Source organism: Thermobia domestica, chromosome 8 (genome assembly GCF_964235325.1).
Source record: "Thermobia domestica chromosome 8, izTheDome1.hap1.1, whole genome shotgun sequence".
Classification (NCBI taxonomy): Eukaryota; Metazoa; Arthropoda; class Insecta; order Zygentoma; family Lepismatidae; genus Thermobia; species Thermobia domestica.
In genome coordinates, this window is record NC_137461.1 from 205,342,460 (window position 1) to 205,361,312 (window position 18,853).

Genomic DNA, 18,853 nt, shown 5'->3' on the forward strand with positions numbered 1-18,853 from the left:
GTGGGATTTTGAATGAAGCAATTATATGATTGGTGGCGATGGATAGGTAATGAGATATAGAATCGTGTACTACCGGATGTTTTGTCTCAAAGTTTGGGCGAGCCGGTGTATGACGTCATACTTCTAAGATGGCCGCTAACGCCGATGTCGATGTCCTTTTAGCGCTATACGGGCTAAAATTCTCAACCGATTTTCATGGAAGGTGGCTTATTTCACTTCTTCTGGCTGCTGCATGTGCCTTTTGCATAGATATTTGCCAAATAGATAGTTTCACTACTTCAAAAATTAAGATAACTATCAAAATTGGGATGAAATTAAATCGATTTTTCGAACTTTAATGAGCATATTTACTAAACTAGTGGGTGGATTTTAATAAGTGTCTCATTAAATTAATTTAAATTAAATTTTTCTCCATGGCTGTTATACATATTGCATAGATATTTGCCAAATAAATAACTTTTTATTTACATCTTTAATAAAAAGTCGGCAAAATTGATTTTAAAAAATCAGTTTTTTGAATGATATGCAGTCAAATATAAAAAATGAAAATGGTGTCAAGTATAAAACATTAGTAAATCATTATGCCGACAAATATGTTAAATTAAACAAAAGTTTCCGATTATAGGTAAATTTATTTTCGTATTGTAGTGGGTCACTTCCTTATTAACGTAAAAAAAAAAAAAATACGCATCCTAATCAAAGAGAAATTAAAATTAGTAAATACGTTGCGTTGTAAAGAAAAACAAAGAGTAAAATATTTAAAATACACAATTGTTTAGAAAGGAGTCTAATAACATAAAATCGACTTATGAGTCATCATCTGAGTCCGACAGTTGCATTTGATCATCATTTATACTCTCGTCATAGTGTTTCCCCTCTCCTCCACATTTGTACAGCTCTGTACATCTAAGTTATTGATGACGGCATTTCAAAAACTTTCCAGAAAGATTGTTTTCCTTTTTCTTAAAACAAGCTACTGTATCACACCCAGACAGAGAATGAAGTCCTAACAATGGATTAACTTGCTTGGGATTTAGTCAAGAGTAAATATGATTAAGTTCTACGGACCTTCTGTTAGCTCCGGTTTCGGTCGCAAGCACACTGGTGGGAGCAACTGTAACCATCACAATAACAGAAAAAACATTCCTGTATCTATTGAATAGATGTGGATTGTAGATGCAAGAGCCGATACCTATAAACAGTGTGAAACATTTTTTGTATAAGCTTAATCCTGACTGCTTACAAGTTGTGCAACATCATTTTCACTCGAAGACTTTGCCTCGTTCTCCCAACTAACTACTGAAATTTTGCTTTATTTTCTGAGCATGCAATAATACTTCATGAGCGAGGTAAGCTATCAACTCATCCTTATTCCTGTAATGAGACAGTAAAGATCTCAAGGTTACTTTCCTTGTATCTGCGGAATCTGTGATCTTATATTGAACAGGCGTTGTTGACAAGCCAATTCTTTCTCATTGAGTTCTTCAGTGAATGTTTGACGTACGTGTAAAACACTAAATGAGTTTCGTCATATTTTGTTATACACCGACCCATCTCCTTGGTGAACAGGTCTCAACACATCTTTACACTTGAATCTTTTTGGATACATTGTACCACTGCCATGCCATCAATGACTGCATCAAGAATTTTTGATCAAAATGCTCTTGTTTAAGTTAAAATCATTGATCCGTCTAAATTAAACATTGATCGGGGAACAGTTAAAAACTCATAATCACTGAGACATTGCTACAGATCGATGTAAGGTACTCCTCGACACAATTAGTAACGTAGTGACCAGCAGAGTACAATCTGCCTTTAACTGCAATTCAGTATCCGACAATTTCGTCAATATAACTTTGTGGGCTTTATTACATAACTAAAAATTTGATTTTTTCTTTGGTGCCCATAGACTACATTTATCTGATTCAGTCCTTTCTTGTCTGAAAACGTTGGACATCTGAAGTTCTTTTTCGGACATTCTTATTTCGTTCTGGATAAATTCTGAAAAAAAAAAAGCTTTGTTAAGATATTAATTACTTCTTTTTCTTCAAAAGTTACGAGACTTGTCATTATCAAAAGAGAGTCATAAAGCTTTTGAGCATCTCTCTGTGGGCGAGACCCTTTGTATGCTATAAGACGTTTTCCAACCTGTTTTCCTTCGTTATACCCAACATTTCTTTGGCTTGTGTGGATGTCTTACAAAGTTCAGGACAAACTAAGAAAAAACATATTTACAGCCGATTTTCATTGAGTGATGTTTATCACACCTCCAAGAACTTTCACTGCTCTGGCTTCTTGTTCGAGAGCTTCAACTGTTCCTAAAGAACAAAAGGGCATTTCGTCATGTTAAAAACCCAACTTTAGTTGCTAGTTGGAGGAACGAGGCAAAGTCTTCATTTAGAAATGATGTTACCAACTTGCAAGTAGTTACGAGGAAGCTGATAGAATAATTATTTTACACTGTGTATATGTATCGGTCCGAGCTTCTGCAATCCACATCTATTCAACAGATATAAGAATGTTTGTTCTGTTATTGTGGTGGTTACCGCTGCTCCAACCAGACAGTGTATTTGTGACCGGAACTGGAGCTAATAGGAGGTCAATACAGGGTGTTTCAAAACAACACCGGCAACGTTGGGGAGGTGATTCCTGAGACCAAGATAAGACAAAAAGTATAGACCAATCTGGGTGCACAAATACTTCCTTTCGAAGTTACAGGCTACCGAAAACATGAAAAAATGAACTTTAAAGGTCCATAGCTCCAACACTATGGGACCTATCGTAGTCGGTTCAAGACTTCACTTAGGAGCTAGTATGTGCCCTATCCAAATACCCATGTTTCAGAATTCTGCGATACTTCTGCAACAATTTTTACAAAGGTAGTTAGTGAGTGCTTTAAATTACAGAGTAGCCCAAAAGTAGGTATACACCCCTGTATTGATCAGTATAACATTCTAGTTTATGGGTTTATTTGCTTCGGCTCTTCCGAGCTTAAGATATAAGTAAAAAGGCTTTAAGAACGAATAATAAAAAAATAAGTCTACCTGATGGATAATAATAAGAAATGACATAAAATGCAATGAACTGATCAGTACGATATAGTATGCCTCCTTTTGGACCACCCTGTATATGCGTGTAGCCAAACAGCCTCTACAAAAATTGTTGCGGAAGTACCACAGGATTCTGAAACATGGATATTAGGATAGGGCACATACTAGTTCCTAAGTGAAGTCTTGCTGCTTGTTTTGGAAGAGGTTTTTCTGCTTGCTTTGTATGGACGTGACATTAATGGAACTTTAGAGCAAGCAAGGCATCAACTATATATGCGACAAGTGGCAAAGCTATCTCTGTAACCAACATTTGACTTGGCGAATCTTCCACCTATTCCCTCTGCAACAAAGCAGCATTTCTATCGAGTTTATCAGTAGGAGAGGCTCAAATTCAAATTAGTTTACTTTTCTTCTCTCTTTTTTTTGGAAACAAACAAAACTTTTCGCTCATTTTCTTCCTTTGCAACAGCATATTTCCAGTTCGAATTAAACAAAAATTGCTTTATCCGATTTTTTTTCTTTTATATTTCTGGTCGGGATGACGCGAGCCGTTGTGGCTACATCTGGTGTGTAGTTCTCACAGTAAGAATAGCACTCTAAAAAATATATTCATAGAGATTATATTGCTATATCAGTTCTTTCCCCCTTTTTTCTACTAAAATTAAATTCATATTCACACACTATTCTGCATTTAGCTCCTTTATAGTTTATCGTTGTTGTATCATACGTAAATATTTATAGTTGCTTTCTGATTTGTTTATATATTTGCTAGGTTCAAGAGTGGAAGGGTAAACATTTACCTCCAACAGAATTGAATGGATTCTGAAGAACGGCTATTACAAACCCATCCTCAGCGAGCTAGATGCATCACCGGAAAATGTTTTACATAACATTTCCTGCAATTGTAAATCTAGATGCGAGGATATTGCAAGTGCCTGAGAAGTAGTCTACTTTGTACTACTATGTGTAGATACTGGATTAGGGACGTAAAATACCTGGGTATTTATTTCAGCGGGTAAATACCCGGGTATTTACCCAAAATGGGTATTTTAGTGTGTATTTTGTTTCAGTTATTCATAAATGGATTTTATGATTGTCAAAGAAAAATATAATGGTCATTTGTGTCATCTGGAACAGGAAAACTAAATACATTTTGTCAAATAATTAAAAAATTAATTTGTTATTTATTAAGTAACACAGTACGGATTTCTTAGCTACTCACGATTACTTTTCTTCCTACTTACACTAAGTTTCCTTCTATTACCCTTGGGGAAAACAATTGTCGATCTACCCAGTGAGTTCTTACCTTAGTCTGCCCCTGAGGAGTCCAATTTGCTACGCGATAGAATTTGATAGTGGATCAAACCAACACGAAAATATAAAATTTATGACAGAACATAACGATGACTAAAGAAAGTGAAGTCAATTGTCACCAAACCAATCATACACTACTATCAAGTACTCTTGCTGCCAATCACGCCGGTAGCCAGTCCAAAAATGTAGGGGGGGGACGGTAGAAGTTAGGGGGCTCGACCCAACCATATTATAGTTCATCATTATATTACAGTTCATTTGCAAGCCTACCGTGAAAAGTTTAGGGGGGCAGTGAAAATTTAGGGTACCCGGGTCACTCTAGCCCCCTCGTGGATACGGGCCTGCTACCAACAGCTCCGAGTAATGATACGGAATTTAAGTTCTTCCTTAGGTTCGCGTCTGATGAAACTGCTTTCCTCATTTTTCTGGATCTGGCGCATCTTCTTTTATCTTCCAATACCTTTTCCAGTTTTTCAAATCACTGATGAACACACTAACTAAACTATTTAAATAACAGCAGAATCTCTAACGAGAATAAACAAACACTTTGTGTGTGTGTGTGTAGAAAATATATTAATGTCGGAAAATGTATTATTAATAATTACTTTCCTATTTTGGGGATCTAAAATTTACAATTTTACAACAATTTCTGTATTACACATATTTATTTTTACTATAACATTAAAAAATTTGAATAGTATAGGTGATAAATAACTTTTTTGATCATCAAGAAAACTGGGATTCCAGATACAGCTGATTACTTTCTTCACGCAAAATAATGTTATTTTTGGTATTTTATCAATAGGCAATGAGATGTACTGAATTGTCAATTGTGCAAAGAATTGGACCAATAAGTGTCGTATGTTTTACTCCTGGTTTGCTGAACCAATAAATGCAATCTATTTAAGAAGCTACACTGTAACAACTAAGTTGTTGGTATAGTTATGTCAAAGTAAAGAAACTCGACTTTAGTAAGTAATAACCTAGAAAATACTTATTAACTAAACAAATTACACATTTACCGAATTTGCGATTATGTAGAAGTAATTGTATGATTACGAAAGTTGCATAAAAATCAAAGTAACTAAATTTAATAAGTTGGACGATCAAATTATTTACTAAATATGCCGTTGAAAGAAGATTATCCCTAAAATAAGGAATAAAACTTCGTAAAACACTTAAATAACTGATGTCTGATTTAAATAACTAATTTCTGCTTTTTAGAGTGTTCACCAACTGGAGTTGAACACTAATGCTTTGTCAAAGTATTTATTGGAGTAGTATATTTAAAATATTAATATGGTAAACAACGTTAAGCTGTATAGTAACTCACTGAAGGTAATATTTATACTTTGAATTATTCAGTATAGAACAGCAACTAACCTCTACCATATTTGGAGCACTATAAAACGACCACAAATTTTACCTTCCTACTCAGAATCAACCATAAGATCAGAGTTGGAATCATCAGACAATTCAGAATCATCACAGACTTTACATTTAAAACTGAGGCTGTCTCCCAAAGATTCAACAAACAGGGTTTATATAGATTTCTATGCTTATCCAACCTAAGACTTGAAGTTATACTACAATTTCTTAATTTTCTAAATCTCGGTGAAACTAATCAAAGTTTAAAAGCCGTTCAAACCTTGGTGAAGAAAGGCATAGATGAATAAATATAGTAAAATGGCCCCAGGTCAATCTTCAGACGACAAGTGAGTCCCCCTGTAGTATTCACAAAAGACACTAATCCCTCATGGTTCAACTCTGACTCAGATTTTTTTTCGTGAGCAATGACGCAAAATCGGAAAAGTGGTGGAATTATTTCTCAAGATTGGCTTGATCGATGTTGTTCAAACTTAGGTGTACATGAGGGCTTCGACTGAAAAATGTAATAGCTAACCCCTACAATTTGCCTCTTTCAAAAAAATTCGATTCAATATTTTGATCTCTTTACCTATGAAGTTCTTCGAGAAAAAAAAATATGAAAAAATAGATTTTTAGATGTCACTTTATCCCCAGAATAAAATAATATCCATAATTGTACCGCGGGTGCGTCATGGTGAAAACTGCCTGGAAACCTGCACAGCACCTGAACGGGGTCGATTGTTATTGTTTTGCATTTTTATTCATGAATGAATGAAAAATCACGCTCGAAAGACCCCAAAATCGCAAAGGCTCTATTTGGTGGCCTGTGGCATACCCATCATCATTTTGGGTCAAAGTAAAACTGTTGCAATTGGTGTCTATTTCATATGAATCTTACATCCTGAGCATGAATATGAGGTTCAAGTTGATATTCGTTTCCCGTAAGTACCCCAGATGATGGTACCTGAAGCTTCAATATGAGCTGTCTATAATAAAATGAATGTTCTACCAGGTATACTTATAGTGCCCAATCGAGGTAAAATCATCTCACCTGGGAAGAGAATAAATATCAACAACAATGCTCAGTGTAGTGTAATGTAATCTTTGTTGTGGTGTCCGTGGCGGTATAGAACCGTTTACATTACATTTTATTATATTTCTTAGATGAAATGTTTCTTTCATTCAAGTCTCGATTTCATTCAAAGCTTTTATTACATTATATTGTTGTTGATGGTTTTTCTCTTCCCAGCTGATGTGTTATCACTTCGACCTATGGGGAGAGGGGGCCATGAACCCACTCCTATTTGTAGGGTTCTGCAAGGTAAACCAGTAGCCATTGAGAAAGAAATGCAGTTGAATTCTGTTCTTAACATTCCTTCTGACAATGCTGATTTTTTTTTTTTTTTTTTTTGTTCGTGCAGAAAAACAAAAGACAGACTTCCATTGGTTGTGGGTTCGACTAACACCTCCTTGGTACCCTAAGGGTTAATATCCGCCTTACTAAATTAAGATATACTAAACTGTTTGCAGCTTACGTTTGTGACTGCATCCATGTAGTTCACAAATGGTGACAAAGAACACAATGATATACTTGAATAAGAACTAGTAGCTGTATTTGCACATTTATTTATTTATTTATTTATTTGCCATCAACACAACAGGCATAAGCCCAATTATAGAATGTTGGTGTATTACATAATACATTTACAATAGTTTTCTTAAACATAGTCCATATTGCAGATGTCAATTTCTTTATGATTGATACATATTTTGTTATAAGTAGAACACATTCTCCAAATTGGTGATTTCAATAATACGTTGGTCCTTGCTTTTTTGCAATAAAACAGATCAGAGTTATTAGCACGAGATTTAAGTGTCGGGACATGAAAATTTAATGTTGATATGAGATCCGTACAATTAAATTCGTTTTGTACTATTTTATGGAGAAAAATCATATCTGTTATATTTCGCCTTTGTTCAAGTGTAGAGATACAGAAGTTGTCTATTAATGTTAGATAATTTTCATAATATGGATAGATTCCAGTTGTCTTGTACGTCAAGTATTTGATAAATTTAGATTGGACCTTTTCCAGTTGTTGTCTGTATTGCTGTTGTGATGGGTTCCAAATCACAGCAGCATATTCCAGTTTTGATCGGACATAGGCATAATGCATTTTTGTTAGTGTGGTACTATTGTTAAATTCCTTTCCAATTTTAATTATGAACCCTAACATCTTGAGAGATTCGTTAACTATGTTCTCTATATGGTTATTAAATGTCAATTTCGTATCAAATATAACTCCAATATCTTTGACTGAATTTAATCTATTTAGTAAGATCTGATTCATTGAGTAATCAAACTCTATTTGACTTTTGTTTCTGGTAAAAGATAAAATGTTACATTTGTTTATGTTTACATTAAGTTTGTTAAGAGAACACCAATTAGCAATATTTTCCATGTCACGTTGTAAATCGAGACAGTCATGGATGGTCTTTATCCTACCGTATATTTTGAGGTCATCAGCAAAAAGCAATTTGTTACTTAATAATATATGATCAGGGAGATCGTTAATGAATAAAAGGAACAATAACGGACCTAGATTAGAGCCCTGGGGAATTCCAGAATATGCAATATAATCAGATGATTTAAATTCTTGGTAGATAACACTTTGTTTTCGATTATTTAAATATGATTAAAAGAACTTAACCCATCGATAGAAGAGCAGGGCTTTCTTTTGACACTGTAATATCAGGAATGTCAATTTCTAATAATTCAGCTAATTCTTACGCAGATGATGTACTTGCAACGGTATCCGAAGAAAAGTAATGCAGAATATTGATTGTTCAAGCCGTTTCACATAAGCTGGACACTTAAAACACTTTTTCAAATAATTTGTCATTTTATTAACATTCGCATTTTAAATTCTTTATTGCAGAACTTGCCAGCAACACTTTGTTTTTAGCTTTAAAAACTGCTATACACGACGACACGACTTCTTCTTCCCCATGTTACATTTCTAATCTTTCAAAACACTTTTGAGATAAGAGTAAAATAATATAGTTCAGACAGAAACTCATGCAATCCCAACTTGCAGAACAGTCAGAGCACAGCACAAGACTAGTATTGAAGGTGCGCAACCACCTGCAACATATATTCAAACCAGTGCTGTGGTGTTGTCAGGTCTTGCACTTCTGCAACAGTACAAAGTACTGCAAAAATCTCTATAAAACAAAGGAATGTTATGCATTTTAATGTAAAATATCCGTAGTGTAATATTTTAAGATCTTCGGTAACTACTAAAATACAGAAAAACGTCACCAGTATGGTTAACAATTCTTAAAACTTCATTTATAATGAATTTTCTTAAAATATCCATTTTTTGGGGTAGGTAAATACAAAAAGGGTAAATACCTGGGTAAATACCCACTTTTTATTTACCTACCCACTGGGTATTTCCCGACCCACATCTCTATACTTAATGCCAGAATCAAGCACTTCTAACGATGCTGAGGACAATCAAACAGTAGACGCTGAAGTATAACATGCAAAATACTTTCAGCGATGTTATAGAATAACAATAATTGTGAATGCTCTGATTTCTATACCTAGGTATAAAAGAAACGAAAAACCTATGTACAAGCAGCGCTTCTTTGGCCATCCTGGTGTGACTAATCAGGACATTACCATTATACAGTTTCAGTGAATACCATTTCGGTCAATATTTCCAAACTACATGTTTACTTTTTCTTATTCTACCGTAAAGATGTTTACTAAAACTTTTAATTTTGTTTTTTACCCCACTATCATAGTACATAATTGAAGACTTTGGGGCAAAAACCCGTCAAGTCCAAAAAGTGAAAGTGTAAAGCAGATAACTTCATAAGGGTTTTTCGTCATCCAATTTTCTTCAAACTTGGTACCTATATACTAGACCCAAAATAAATAGACACTTTTTTGTTTCTTTCGGAAAATAATTTACGAGGGGCAAAGGCCTCCTTTCAAAAAAGGGCCCCCTTGATTAAAAGGGATACATTAAAGAAACGAAACTCTGCCGACGCCAAGATGACTTCAAAGTAAGAAATACGGGTTTTGTTGTTTTTGCGAGAAAAGGGTTGCAGGGGATCAATGGGCATTTTGAAATGACGAAGGACTCCGCACAATCCTTACGGAAATTGGATTTCGGTGGAACTGCTTGAAACCGTGGTATGTTGTAGATATTTTATTCCTAAGAAAAAGTTTCAATAGGCACAAGCACAAATCACTGACCGTTTGGCCACTACAGGGCCACGTTTTTGTAAAGAGCCGAAGATAACGACAGTCTGGATTTCGGTAAAAATGACTAAAACGGTGATATGTTGTAGCTATTGTTATCCTGAGAAAAAGTCTTAATGGGCATAACCACCAATCACTGATCCTTTGGCCACTACAGGATCACATTTTTGAAATCAACCGAAGATAGTGGTATTCTGGATTTCGATGAAAATGACAAACTGTGAATGTTGTTGTGATACTGAGAAGGCCACCAAGTACTGACCGTTTGGCCACTACAGGACCACATTTTTGAAAACAGCAGAATGTAACGTTATTCTCGATTTCGGTGGAATTGCTTGAAATAGTGATATGTTGTAGACATTGTCATCCTGAGGAAAAGTCTTAACGGGCACAACTATCACTCACTGACCGTTTGGCCACTACAGGGCCACTTTTTTCAAGCAACCGAAGATAGTGATGTTTCAGATTTCGGTCAAAATGACAGAAACCGTGATATGTTGTAGATATTGTTATCCTGACAAAAAGTCTCAATAGACACAACCACAAGTCACTAATCGTTTGGTCACTACAGGAATACTTTCTTGAAAACAGCCGAGTACAATGATGTTCTGGATTTCGGTAGTATTGAGTAAAACTAAGATAAGTTGAAGATCTTCTCATCATGAGAAAGTATTAATGGACACAACCATCGAATTATCGAATTATGACCGTTTGACCATTACAGCTCCAGATTTTTAAAACAGCCGGGTATAACGATATTTTTATTTCGGTGTAAATAAATGAAACTGTGATATGTTGTAGAGTAATGATCCTTGGAAAAATTGTCTAGGGCTTTCCAAGAGTTTTCCTTTGTCCTGCAAGATGAACATCTGAATATTGTCTATGCTTAAGAGATGTTGGCCGCTCTCTCCCCATTCCTTTTCCGGGTTGTGGTATAGGACTCTTCAATGTTTCATATAATTTTACCGAAATTCCAGAGTATCCTTACCTTCTGCTATTTTAAAAAATGTGGCCCCATAGTTGTCAAATGGTCATTGATTGGTGGTTGTGTCCATTGAGACTTTTTCTTAGGATCACAATATCTACAACATATCACAGTTTCAAGCAATTAAACCGAAATCCAGAATACAGTTATCTCCTGCTCATTAAAAAAATGGTCCTATAGTGGCCAAACGATCAGTAATGGATGGCTGTGCAAATTGAGACTTTTTCTCAGGATCACAGTGTCTACAACATATCACAGTTTCAGTCATTTTCATCGAAATCCAGAATATCACCTACCTACTATACAGATTTCACACAATCTCTCAATATACATGATGAAACAAAAGTCGTCACCATCCTTGTGTGTTGAGAGCGAGTTGAGGGAGAATGATGAAACTTGGAAGTGGTCTGACATATCAGATGGTGCTATCAAGCATCATGGCGGACATCTTTGCTTGGCATTCGAAATTAGCCCTTTTCCCCCATTCCATCAACGCTCTTGTCTAGTGGTTGTCCTATGAAACTCTAGCCTACACTACATCCTCTCGCGTGGTTTTTGTTTCACTTATTTCGTACCCTTAGCTACAAAGATACTACATTTACTGACAAAGGACATCACCCAATTGTCAGGCTCCGATTTCAATGAATTTTTTCTAGCTGATAGAGAACATATATGTATTATTTGTGATGACAGAAATTTTTGCCATGGTGCATGTTTTCTATTTTTTATAATTTTTAAGAGTTGTGATGTGGTTATTAGAGATTACTGCAAAAGTCCCTTACTAACCTTTGTAAACGGAGCGTTAATGAAAGAACAACCATGTAGATACATATATGGCCTAGGGGGAAGTTGTATGGTAGCTATAACCTTGATGGCAGCCATCTTGAAATCCGCCATTTTGAATTAAGGTCAAGTTTCTTAAATGGGAATAGGGTAATATGATACATAATTTCGGGTTAGAATTTAATCAGGAAGACAATGGTGAAGCTAGTTTTGAGATACACTCATTTGGGGAAAAGTTACAGGCATTTAATTGTTCACTTACTACGTGCGAAAGTCTCTTACCTCCGTTTCTAACCCGCGTATTAATGATAATAAGTGGAGAAAAGCTTTGGTAATACATAGTATGCCTAGAGGGAAGTGATACGGCAAGGATATCCTTGACGGCAGACATCTTGAAATCCGCCATTTTGAATTAAAGTGAAGTTTGAAAAATAAAAACCATAGCATGTGACACCTTATTTTAATAGCAAATTTCCCCAAAAAGCTAATGGTATGCTTATTTTTGTTCTATAATTAATCAGTGTGAATTTAGGACTGCTTCTAATGAGCACCCAACGTCCATTATTCGATCTTTCAAATTGACAACACTCCTAATTTTCACCGCATGTTTTAAGATTCCAACTGGTACTTTGCAGTTGTTGCCATGGCTCATATTTTCTAAATTTATTACAATTTTTTAAGAGTTGAGATTTGTCAGTTCATGAATAGTGTTGGGATAAGCATCCAGGAATCTTTCTGAATTTTGAAAACTTGCCATGTAATTATTTATTTCCTATACCTGCCCTTCAAAAACTCGTTTACTGACATGAATCATCGCACAACGAAACAACTCCAACTTTGCATTCAGGTAATACCGAAGACGTATCTTGTGTAGTAGATGAGACGAAAAATCAAATGAAAATTCACTTCAAAAAGGAAAACGAAATATGATTGTTGTGTAAATCATGGTCTTTTTTGTTTTATATTTATTTCTTACCCTTACCGTATTACTTCCCTCTAGGCATAATATGTATTACCGAAGCTTTTCTCCACTTATTATCATTAATATCCGGGTTAGAAGCGGAGATAAGGGACTTTCGCACGTAGTAAGTGAACAATTAAATGCCTGTAACTTTTCCCCAAATGAGTGTATCTCAAAACTAACTTCACCATTGTCTTCCTGATTAAATTCTAACCCGAAATTATGTATCATATTACCCTATTCTCATTTAAGAAACTTGACCTTAATTCAAAATGGCGGATTTCGAGATGGCTGCCATCAAGGTCATACCTACCATACAACTTCCCCCTAGGCCTTATATATATCTACATGGTTGTTCTTTCATTAACGCTCCGTTTACAAAGGTTAGTAAGGGACTTCTGCAGTAATCTCTAATAACCACATCACAACTCTTAAAAATTATAAAAAATAGAAAACATGCACCATGGCAAAAATTTCTGTCATCACAAATAATACATATATGTCCTCTATCAGCTAGAAAAAATTCATTGAAATCGGAGCCGGACAATTGGGTGATGTCCCTTGTGAGCAAAAGTGAACCTTTCTGAAAATGGACTTGGATCCCTTGTGCTCTGAACGCCCCATATCTAAAAATGAGTATTTTATAAAAACTGAGTTAGAGCCAAATTTATCACGCAACACAAGTTTGTTCGAAACACATAAAATTAGTTCGTTTAGTTTGATTGTTTACAGTCTTGCATCAGTAGCAAGGCTATGTGAGACAGCGCTTTTAGTTTAAAGTGGGATCCGAACCACTTATTTTGAAATTTTACGTCGTATCGCAGTCAAAATCTATACAGCAAATTTCGACGTCTCCAGCTCTACCCTCACCCTGTTTTAATTTAATGTTAAAAGACAGAAAATTGCGCCCTGTAGCGTGGTGCATACATACAACCAGACTAACAAATGTGGATCAAGTCGTCCCAGAAGCCTCACTGACGTTCTTGAAAGATATGACAATAAGTATCACGCCTTCATGGTTAATAACGTGGGTGACTGCTATACCTTCCTCTTTCTCAACTGGTCCCTTCATACAAACTATGCCGGGATGTAAAGTGTTTAAGAAAATTTAGAACCGAGGTAGGGAAGAGGCACGAAGTAAAATTTCCATAATGTAATGAAAAAGAAATTGATGATATAAAATTAAGTTTTGCCTGAGTTAACTGTATATCAACCACATCACTGACGTTAGAATTATCAGAAGCAATTTTCGGATCAACACTTGTATCATCTGTTTGAGTTTCTAGTTTTTTCACGGCATTGCATTTTTCATAATGATTCTTCATTCTTTGGACTAAACCAGCAATCTGTTTCTTACACATTTTGCAACGAGCTCGTATGGTCGTTTTCTTATCTGATGGAGTTGAGTTACTTTCATGAATTTGCTCCAAACGATGTCTTTTTTTTTCTTCCTGTAAAAGTAATCTCAAACGATTGCAAGTTGTACGGAGACTGAGAACCAACAAGTACTGCATCAACGAATGCCTGCGATATTTTAATTTTAGAACCGCAATATAGCAAATAGCCTTTTGTTTGTTTTCTGAATACAACACAAAAATTTGTTTCCATGATAATTATTTTATTTATTTTTTTAATATCAGTTCTACAAGTAGTCCAACCTTCGACTACGACACTATCTCGCAAGAAGCATTTAAACAACATAATATACGTTAAAAATAAAGGAGAGACAAAATAAATTGTGGATCACCACATTGACTTGCTATAGCCACGAGAAAACAAAACATTCACATGGGAAGAACATTGTCTTCTGAAGGGGGAGCACTTTTTGATTATTTTCTTTCTCTGGCAGATTTTTTTACAAAAATAAAATAAAATAAAATAAACATATGTTTAAAACAAGTCTTAAAAATACACGTGTTTAAAACGTATAGAAAATTTGCTTTAAACAAAATCAATTGTTTAAAACAAGTTTTAATCATTTGTTTTAAACATTTTGTTTTAAACAAACAACACTGGTATATAGGTATCAAGTTTGAAGAAAATCGGATGACGAGAATCCCTTGTGAAGCTATCTCCTTTACACTTTCACTTTTTGGACTTGACGGGATTTTGCACCAAATAATTCCATTCAATTAAATTGGTCAAGAAGCACTAAATCATTTATTTGAAGTTGTTTTCAGTTATGTAATCTGGCCAAAAAATATTGACTTGGTCTGAGAAATAGGTTTATCGGACTGCTACTTTCAAAGCTACACTTCAAAACGCTAATACCCAAGATGTCAGTTTTTCAAAATGGCGGCTTTTCTCCAAAATGGATACTTTTGAACTTTTAGTATGTTATTTAGAACACTTGCCAGGATATTTCCACTCATTTTCAGCGTGTTTTTCGAAATGTCCGAATGAAAGCGTAATTTATAAACTTTTAGATGCGACAGCCATATTAGAAATGGCCGCCATATTGGATGACGAAAACGTTGGAGAGGCGAGAAGTTTTGGGGGATATTGGTTATGGTCTTGACCACGACGAAAATCCACTAATTTTGTGTAGGTTTCACTAAACTTTTACCCCTACAGATTGGTCTTTAATCCCTACAGCGTCACAATAAATTTAATAAGAGATCACGACTTTCTACACATAAAATTGAATATCTCCGTTAGTTTTAGAGATACAGCAACGTAACTGAGCTCGTTGGAAAGCTCTTGAAACGATAAATAACGATTATTTCAGAATATTTTCTCGTATATGTATCCTTTTTCAAGTTATTTGCAGTTAAATCTCAAAAAACAGATCAAGGATACACATTATTTTCACTTTGAGGTCCTCTATTTGAAAGCAGCGCCAATGTAAGACAGGTAGTTGTTGTAAATAACAATTCCCAATATGTTTTCTGTTAAATGAAGCAAAAACAAAGTTCGTATCTTGAAATGCAGAGTAGATATAACGTTTTAAAGTTTAAGGGATGAATTCGCCTGGCGGTCATATTGTTGAGGTCATAACTCGGTTCCCCAAGCTGGATTTTTTGGGACTTTAAGTGAGTTGATTAGAATAATATTCCGAACATCTCCATCAATTTTCAGCTTGTTTATCAAAATGTCCGGGTTGAGGCATAATTTTACTTGACTATTGGTCTTTCTAGGGTTAATAATATAAGTAAGCCTGGGCAGACGTATACATATTTACATATTTATATAATTAGCGTTAAATGTTTTAATTTTATTTTAAATATTATTTCCTTCTACATTTGGATGTGTTTAACTATGTATTTCTCTACTTTCATTTTAGCTTCTCTTAACGTAGGTGTAAAGCATTCAAGTTTTTGTTTTTAAGTTTTTCACAGTGACTCGGAGGGTAATTCCAGAGGTGGGATGCGTCGTCTAGCTACCATACCTTTTCTTTGAGGATTATAAACCGAAAAATAAAATCAGTAGAAAATAAACTTAGAAAAGAGGAAGAACTCCGAGATGTCCTTGATTGGAAAACCTATTTTATTTCAATACCTACTAACTGTATTTGAATGAAACTTTGCAAATATGTAGTCTAGGGCATGTAGTATCTCTCAATGACCCCGATATGGGCTCCAAAATTTTGAAAAAGAAAAATCTTTTCGGAAAATTTGTTTAATTTATTGATAGTGTTACATGCTTATGGCGTTATGCGAAAGCCAACTTCTTTCTAAAGTTAGTGATGTACGAACCATGGGTATGTAGAGTACGAACACGAGCTTCCTATGAGAAAGTCTGGAATTTCTTTAAAGTAGTCGTGACCTTAAAAGAAGCATAATGCAACTTAGTACTTCGATTTGAAACAAAATTTTTCCATAGACGAAGAATATCCAGATTTTTAAAATTTACTTCTACTTATTGACAGCATAATGGTGCTTTGTAAAGAGAGATTGATGGTAAAGGTTTTCTTAAAGAACACTACACAATACGAAAATTTATAAATGTCTTTATTCCCTTAATAGATTTGATGAATGTGGTATTGATAGATATATCATAAATTTCGCGGGATACAAGCATCAATGTTTGTAAAAGTTAATGAAACATTTTTTTCAGAAAATGAATACGGCGGATTCCACATGACGTTGTTTTAAAAAAAATCAATGTATCAAATATTGGTTGTGTTCCACGAGACGAGAAGCACATTTTTAAATTCGAGACGAGACCAGAAACATGACAATTCTCATCTCGTCGAATCGAGAATGAGACAAGACGAGAAGTTCACGACGTTGGTGGCAACATTGGTTCACCCAAGTCTTAGATATGAAACGTTGTTCTAGTGTTACATAGTAAGACTATTCATGGCTTACATGATTCATAGTGTTACATGATTCATAGTAGGCCTCTATATAAATTATAAATAAGATAAAGTGATTGTACGAACACAACGAAGAGAATTCAGCAATATTTGAAGATATGCAAATCATTACACAATATACTCCAATAACAAATATGGTTTGAATTTTATATCACACCCTTCGCAGACCACTCCTGGCGAAAAGGGTTTATGATCATTTCTAGATGAAATTAAGAAAACATCAGGGAATAGATGTTGTACATAAATTTACAAAAAGAGAAGATGAAAAACTTATTTCTCGTCTCGTCTAGCATCTGGGTAACACTAAATGTCAGCAAAACATTTTTAGGTAAATTCTATAGATGATGCTAAATTAGATTGTTATAAAGCAAATGTTTGTAACTAACTAACTCTATGGCTCATGGAATCCGAAGGTTCAATATCGCGTTCACAAAAGCTCTCCACTGACTTCTATCTTTAGCCGACTGGATCCAGTTTCTACTTTGTATTTCTATTTCTGCGAGATCCATCTTAATATTGTCCTCCCATCTGCGCCTAGGTCTTCCTAATGGTCGTTTTCCAATTGGTCTTCCAGTTAAGACTTTGCAAGCGTTCCTACTTTCTATCATCCTGGCTACATGACCTGCCCACCTGAACCTCCTAGACTTGATAACCCTAACAATGTTTGGTAATCCGTATAAATTATGTAGTTCCTCGTTATGAAGTTTCCGCCATTACTCATTCCTATTCCTCTTGGATCCGAATATTCGTCTCGGGATCTTGTTCTCAATACTTTCAGTATGTTCTTCCCTCAGAGTAATCAACCATGTTTCGGAACCATACAGAACAACAGACATGATTATCGTTTTATATATTTTAAGCTTCAAATTCCTCAACAGAATTCGCGCAAGAGATTTTGAACTGAATAATAACACGAATTTCCTGCTTTTAGTCGACATTTAATTTCTTCGTGAATATGGTTTTCGTCTGTTAATATGAACCTAGTTATTTGAAAGTATCCACTTTATCAAAAGCATTATTCGATACTTTAACACATCCGGGCCGCGATGGCTCAGTGGTAGAGCGTTCACCTCTGATGCTTGGGGTCCCGAGTTCGATCCCAGCCCCCGCCAAGTGGACTTTGTGATGGACAAACATCGTGTGCGTGGGTTTCCTCTGGGTTTTCCCGTTTCCTGCCACTTTCTTCATTCATTCATTTTTCACCGTCTCCTTTAGCCTAACCGGCATAAGCTTCGGACGTAAAACTTAAAGATTTCATTTCCTATTAAATTTACATCATCAGCATACGCCATAACCTGGTGAACACTATTCAACTCTAGTTCCTGATTGCTATCTTTGATTTTACTTATAGCGTATTCCAGTACAAAGTTGGATAATAATGGCAAAAACGCATCTCCTTGTTTTAGTCCATTCTCGGCGTGAAAGCTTGTGGACAAAAATTTTCCTACTTGGACTTTTTACTTCGGGATTCATTTAAACATATCTTAATTAATCTAATTAGGTTTTTCGGTATTCCAAATTCTGTAAGAATGTTTTACAATGTTTCTCTCCTAGCCACCGAGTCGTAAGTCTTTCTAAAATCAATAAATAGTTGATGTAATGGAGACTTGTATTCCCGCTTCTTTTCGAGTATTCGTCGAATGGTAAATATTTGGTCGATAGTAGCAAATGTTTATATCGGTGAAATACTTTTTAAAAAAATTCAATATATCGGATGCTAAATGACATTGTTTGAAAAGAAATGTCAAATGTCAGTGAAACATTTTACAAAATAAATCAAAATTGCGGATGCTGAATTACA